The 7,500-nt window shown below is 43.9% G+C and overlaps 1 protein-coding gene across 1 annotated transcript in view; it reads left to right on the forward strand.

Moving 5' to 3' along the window:
• Positions 1-7,500, forward strand: part of LOC119404460 (aminopeptidase NAALADL1) — a 74,128-nt gene that overhangs the window by 22,409 nt on the left and 44,219 nt on the right. The gene's annotated exons all lie outside the window — the stretch shown is intronic.

Here is a 7,500-nt window from a genome sequence, read left to right on the forward strand (position 1 = left end):
CGTTATAAAACTGCACTATAAACCTATGCGCAGGCAGCAAAAAAAAACTGAACAGTGTACAAGGTATGTAAGTACAGTGCCAAAGCTCGGAGCAGAACAACGACTGGGAGCTGTGAAAAACATCGAGCTCCAAAAATAAGCATTGTAAAGACTTTGTTCTGCCATGGTCGAATGTCACAGAGGCAGGGGTTACATGAAAAGGTCTAACTCTTGGTCAGCTTAGTGAATTCGGAAATTAAGCAGTTGAGCAGTACAGGGCAGGATATGATACCATGCACAAGTGTAAGAAAATAAAAGTCAGCGCGATTTCGTCGGCAGCAAAGATGGCATGATAATAATCCGTAGCGTTAGAACGAGATTCAGAGTTTCTAGCGAAACGATGGTTGTAAATTGCTTAGGAATTTTTTCTGGACTCGCTCAATGGCGTTGCTGCGGAAATAGGAAGCCATCCATACAGATGATACTCTAGTTGAGGAAGACATAGCGCGGTGTACAATTTTCCAGGGGCGTAGCCAAGGGGGGGGTTGGGGGTTCAAACCCCCCGAAATTTTTCAATTTTGCTTGCGTATATAGGCGCGCACCACCACAAACGCACGCACGAACATACATAAAGATGGTTGAACCCCCCGAAAAAAATTTCTGGCTACGCCCCTGCAATTTTCGGAAGGGCACAGGGAACGGCAGACATTCTGCAAACACCGCCTAGGGTGCGAAGACCCCGCAAGAAACGCTTAGCGTGAGCAGAAAAGTTAAGGTGCTATCAAAAAGAAACACCTAGATCATTGATCTCACTACCTACAAACGACACAGATTGACAGAATATAAAAATGGCACACTAGATGTTTTCGAGTGAAACTCATACCTTGGTTTTTGAAATATTAGGGAGAGGTATGTCCTCTTGCACCATTCAGAAAAGAACACAAATCAGATGCAGCAAGCGACAATCGATAACTGAATGAATTTCCTTAAATATCTTTATGTCATCGGCACACAAAAGGAAGAAGAATTCCGAATGGACAGAAGAAACATCATTAACATAAATTAAAAAGAGGAGTGGGCCCAGTACCGACCCTTGAGGAACCCCACTAGTAGCTTTATACAAGAGGACGTTTGGCCATTACCGGCAACGAAACATAATCTATCAAGAAGATAGCTATGGAGGAGATTCACAATTGAAGAATCAACATCAAAGTGTGCAAGTTTATCCACAAGCAGCGAATGGCTGACAACATCAAAAGCTTTGCTAAGGTCACAGTAAATAGCGTCAACCTGTCCTCTCTGCGAAATAGGCGTGGAGACTTGCATCATGAAACTGGCAAGATTAGTGACAGTTGAGCGGCCAGCGAGAAACCCATGCTGATTCACAATCAATGAATTTTTTACATCAAAATACAATATTTTGTGAAGAGCAAGCTCAAAGATTTTGGATGCGGCACAAAGAAGGGAAATAGGGCGGTAGTTCGAGACGTCCACTTTTCAGCCAGACTTAAACACTGGGAAACACGGAGCAGTTTTCCACATGCTAGGAAACGTTGAAGCATGCAGACACTTATTAATATGGTAGTCAATACTGGGACAAGTATACTGCCATATGCTTTTAGTATGGCAGAGGGGATGCCGTCTGGGCCAGCTGAAAAGGATGGTTTAATAATAATAATAATCAATCAATCAATCAATCAATCAATCAATCAATCAATCAATCAATCAATCAATCAATCAATTCAATCAATCAATCAATCAATCAATCAATCAATCAATCATTTATTTAACGTGCCCAGGAACACCGTGAGGTCTTTGTGCAGGCACACGCAAAAAAAAAATCAATAAAAATAAACAATACAATACAGACAGTCTTCAGAAATAAAAGAGCAAAAACACGTAGACAAAGAGAAATGAACACAAAAGGGGAGGAGTAAATAAGACAATATGATAAATATTGAAGGGGACTAAAATTAGATTGCACATATACAACTATGCGGAAAGACGGAGAAGGGAAGACTTTGTACATTGTGCCATACTATGTCAAAACAGTGCAAAGCTCGGATAAAAACCAATGATTGTGGACTATGAAAAACGTCAAGATTCAAGAAAATTATTATTATAAAGACTTTGTATTCTGTGAACGGTAGAGTGTTGGAAGAAGCAGGCGGGTACATGAAACGGTCTGTTCTCTCTGGTTAACTTACGCGGAATTCGAAAATTACACAATTGAGAAGTACAGGGCAGGATATGATACCGTGGACTAGCTTGTAGAGAAATAAGAGATCAGAACGATTTCGTCGGCAGTGAAGTGATGGCAGTGATAATGATTCAGCAGTACTTGAACGAGATCCAGAGTCATTTTTAGCAAAGCGATGGTTATATATGCTGAGGAATTTTTTCTGGACTCGTTCAAAGGTGTTACCGCTGGATTGAGCAATGCCATTCCATATCACGGACGCATACTCAAGTTGCGGAAGACATATTGCCGTGTACAATTTGTGTAGGGCCATGGGAGACCTGAATTCTCGAGATATTCTGCAAACACATCCGAGAGAACGAAGGCCCCGCATAGCAGCACGCTTAACGTGAGAAGAAAAGTTTAACGCGCTGTCAACAATAACACCAAGATCACTGATTTCATAAACCTTGCATAACGGCACAGAATTGACAAAGTATTGAAATGACACTCTAGATGTTTTGCGAGTGATAGACATGAATTTTGTCTTTGAGGTATTTAGAGAAAGGTTATTGCCGTTGCACCATTCGGAAAAAGAACACAAATCTGACTGCAGCAAGCGACAGTCGTTAACTGAATGAATTTCCTGAAATATCTTGATGTCATCGGCATACAAGAGGAAAGAAGAATTACGGATGGCAAAAGAAACATCATTAACGTAAATTAAAAATAGGAGTGGGCCTAATACCGACCCTTGAGGGACCCCACTAGTCACTTTATACAAAGAAGAGGTTTGGCCATTCACGGCAACATAACAAGATCTATTGAGCAGATAGCTGTGCAAGAGATTCACAATCGACAAGTCAACATCAAAGTGCGCAAGTTTAACCATAATCAGTGTGTGGCTGACTACGTCAAAAGCCTTGCTCAGGTCACAGTAGATTGCGTCAACCTGTCCTCTCTGAGAAAGAGGTGTGGAGATCTGCGTCATGAAACTAGCAAGATTTGTGGTAGTTGAGCGGCCAGCAAGAAAACCATGTTGATTTGGAATCAATGAGTTTTTCACACTAAAAGACAATATTTTGTGAAGAGCCAGTTCGAAGATCTTTGATGTGGCACATAGTAGAGAAATCGGGCGATAATTAGAAACATCTGTCTTAGATCCCGACTTAAATACTGGGAAAACACGAGCAGTTTTCCACATGCTAGGAAATGTGGAAGTGTCCAGGCAGTTATTAAATATCGTAGTCAGTACTGGGACAAATATACTACCATATGCTTTTAGTATGGCGGAGGGGATGCCATCTGGGCCACATGATAAGGATGGTTTTAAGCGCTTAATGCATTCGCTGATAAGATTTTCATCCAGCGACAAAGCACTGGATGAGCTAACTGCCTTGGGCTGTTGTCTGATATCAGTGCTGGAGTCTGAGGCCTTATAAACGGATGAGAAATGTGTGGCAAAACAGTCAGCGACGGCACGCACTTCTACCCCATTTGAGTCTAGTAGTCTGAAGGACTCTCCGCTTTTGCTAGACCGTTTACGTACATACTTCCAAAACTCAGCCGGCCTGTCAGAGGCGCTTTTTCTAAGAATTCAATGTACGAACTATGATCCTGTTTATATAGGCGTTTAGAGAGAGTTCGAAAAAAGCTGAACTCTTCCTTCCACTCGCTGGATGGAGAACATTTAGATTTCCTGTGTGCATGATCTTTATGCTTCAGTGCACTGATAAGTTCAGATGAGAACCAGTGGGGGTATTTACGTTGTTTAGGTGTATACTTGAGGAATAAAATTAAGCATGCTGCTCAGTACAAGCTCCGTAAACCGATCAACCTGGTCATCAACATTAGGTTTGTCAGTAACCTGTGACCACTCAACGGTGGACAAGTGATGATAGAGGCCCGTGTAATCACCTCGCTTGAACGCAAATCTTGGAGATTTGTTTACGTAACTGCTGTAGCTCGTTGTTTCGGCTGATGCAGATAATCTTACGTTAAGTGGTGGGTGGAATTTGTCCGGACGTACAAGAGAGATGTTGGAGCGGGAAACTTCAAGGGTTGATCGTTTGACACACACAGGTCTAAGACGTTGCCACTGGAATTGACGACTGAATTATGTTGCACTAGGGAATTAAACGCCAGAAAGTCCAAGAGCAGGCTGCACTTTTTCTCTGTGAAATGATTGTAATGAGAAAAGGTAAGCGTGCTCCAGTCAATTCCAGGTGCATTGAAATCCCCAAGAACAATAATTCTGTGCCCACTATGAGAAGATATCACAAGTTCAATAGAAGACATGACATCGTGAAACGAGGCAGGGGAAATGCTGGGCGGGTAAATAGAAGCATCCAATCAACAATTTTTCACGGCGCTCAAGGTTGATTTCTAGCCAGATCGATTCTTCGATAGTTTCTAGGTCTTTCCGTCTAACGGATTTCAGTGAATTGTCAATGGCAACTCAGCACGCCACCGCCTTTCTGTTTGGTTTCACTGAAATCTCGGTCACGGCGGAAGGTGGTGTAGGTCGGGGGAAAAAAGTCCGATGAGGGAATTTCAGTGCCGAGCCAGGTTTCAGAAATAGCGATAATAGGAAAAGAAGACGAAAGAACATTAGAGAAAACTCGAGTGTCTTGGTACGCAGACCCCGAGCATTTTGGTAGAATATGTCTACGTTACACGGCACTTTCGATTACAGGCACTAGCTCAGAGGGATGAAGCATGCCATTGCGCAGCTCCCCACGAAATGGCTTGAAGAGGCATCCGAGGGGCCACATCGAAGGGTCATTCAGGCGTTTTGTAGCGTGTCCTCGTCAACTTCTATCTAGAATGAAGAATATGACTGGAATCTTGTTTGAAGTCGCCGGCAGGAAATGGGAGACATATCGAATGAAGCAATATGAAACAATAATAATAATAATAATAATAATAATAATAATAATAATAATAATAATAATAATAATAATAATAATAATAATAATAATAATAATAATAATAATAATAATAATAAAAACGTTAAAGAGGTATGTAATGGGTGCTGCTCCTAACTTTAGCACCCGTTATTACTGTATACATCTTACCAGCTATTTACTACCGCAGACTTGGTAAGTGCTGCCTTTACAAGTCACTTACTACGTTTCACACACATTTACTAATTATTACTGCTTAATTAAAGCAGGAGATCTGTGGATGCAAGGACATGTGCGGATAACAAATCGAGTACTCACTGAGTCGAGTCGCTAATGCCACTGCACCGGGGCTATTCGATGGTTCGCTACCGTTACTACGGGATTGAATATATCTCCTGAAGCCGTAACGTAACGGCTTTCCTCCTCGGACAATTTCGCACTATACACTCGAAATTGCTGTGAAGAAAAATAAATGAATGAATAGAGTGAATGAGTTAGTGAGTGAATGAGTACTTGCACAGTACATCATACATAGGCCAAAGCAACAAAATGGCATTTATTTGCCCCTTTTGCATAGTACGCAAGCTAGGCTAGCCGAATTATATATACTAAACCAATAGCATGCCAATGTAACACGTTGCGGAATTGAGGAAGTTCGTCTCAGTCAGAAACGCAAGCCTACATCGTTCGCGGGTCATGTATCGCGAACGGAGGAGAGACAAAGAATTCCTATAAGGCGAGGAAACGCGTTCCAGATGGCCCCGCGTATCCTAGCTATGGGAGACCAGCGCTGGATAGGTGGCGCGCCGAAAAATGGCGCCTGGCGGGGAGTCGCGACATAACTCAGCCGCTCGCTTGGCCTCCGCGCCGCCGGCTAATCTCGGAGGCCATGCCGCTCGCGCTCAGACGACCGGCCGCACTGTACCGCGGTGAGCGCACGCGCGTGCGCCGTTCTCGTGCTTTATTTTGGCGCGAACAGCTCGAGCAGCCATTGCGCCAGTAATACGGCTCTATGGTTTAAAAAAAAAAACAACTTTGTCTGAAGGCTAATTTCTCAGGAAAGCACTGGAAAACGGAGAGAAGCCCTGCAAAGCAGGCTACGTCTGTGCATACGGCGTCGAAAAGACAGTGCTGTGCCGTGGTGGCGACTCCATAGGACGACTCCGTCGTCACCATTTTGTGGTTGTGTACTGGAATTTGTGTCAAGCTAGTGCAGGCTAACAAGCCTCCATTGATAAGTACGGGCTACGTCGATACCAGCTGCCCGCTACTGCAGTAAAAAAAATGTAAGAGGCAAGAGACAGCTGCGTCAATGTTTTTTTCTGCCGTGGTATGTATGCCCAGCCCGCGGTATGTATGCACGCGGACGTTGATCAAGCAAACCACCGTGCTAGCATAGCATGTATGGTGTCGCGCTGTTATGCTCGAGGGCGCGGGATAGATTCCCGGCCACGGTGGCCACATTTCGATGGGGTTGAAATAAAATGAACACCCGCGTACTGAGATTCATGTGCACATTAAACAACCCGAAGCGGTCAAAATTAATCCTGATTCCCACACTACGGCGTGCCTCATAATCGTACCCTGTTTGGCACGTAAAACGCCAGCAATTGTCGATGTTGATCAAACACATTTATTCTAAGCAGACACAAGCGAGCGAAAAAACTAACACAGTACGTTAAGCGAATTAAACGGCGAGTAAAAATCCAAGACATCTGACCCTTTTCTAGCGAGGCATAAATTGCGATGTCACTTCGCCGCGGCAGCCAATGCACAAACAAGCTTTACCGCATCGGCTGACTCCAGAAAGCTAAGCTTCGAGTAGTCCGCTGCTCTGTTCGTGACAACTCTGTCTGTAGCCCAAGTGAAGTTCAACGGAGGCATCCATCGTGTGCGTATTTCTCATAACAGTTCCGCGGCGTCGGCGAACGTGCCCCCCGTACGCATCTCGTAGACAGACAGCTTTCCTTCTGCTTAACTGTTTGCAAATAATGTAGACTACCTGCCTATCCTATCATATTCACTGCACGCGGTGACATCAGAAGGAGCTTGGTGGTGGTCAGATGCAAATATTGTTACATATGCCGCATGCTGCATAATATGTATGTTCTATTTACGACAAAACACGGATTAAATTCTGCTCGTAGGCCCCTATTTCCACTGGTGGCCCTCACTATCGAATAAATCTAGCAGACACGCGCAGTTCGGTTTATAAACCAGCCCGACGCCACTAGACAGGAGAGCAAGAGCAGAACATACTGTGCTCGCCTGACTGCCGGGATGAAATGGCGCATCCGTTCCTATACACATGTTTTAGAAGGAAAAGCATAGACGGATACGTCCTCCCTCATTTCTACGTATTGTGGCATTTGAATGCGCAACAGTACCGCCAACATCCTTTAGTTTTGTTTCGGCGACACGCGCCCGCATCGCCTC

This window comes from Rhipicephalus sanguineus, chromosome 1 (assembly GCF_013339695.2).
Source record: "Rhipicephalus sanguineus isolate Rsan-2018 chromosome 1, BIME_Rsan_1.4, whole genome shotgun sequence".
NCBI lineage: Eukaryota > Metazoa > Arthropoda > Arachnida > Ixodida > Ixodidae > Rhipicephalus > Rhipicephalus sanguineus.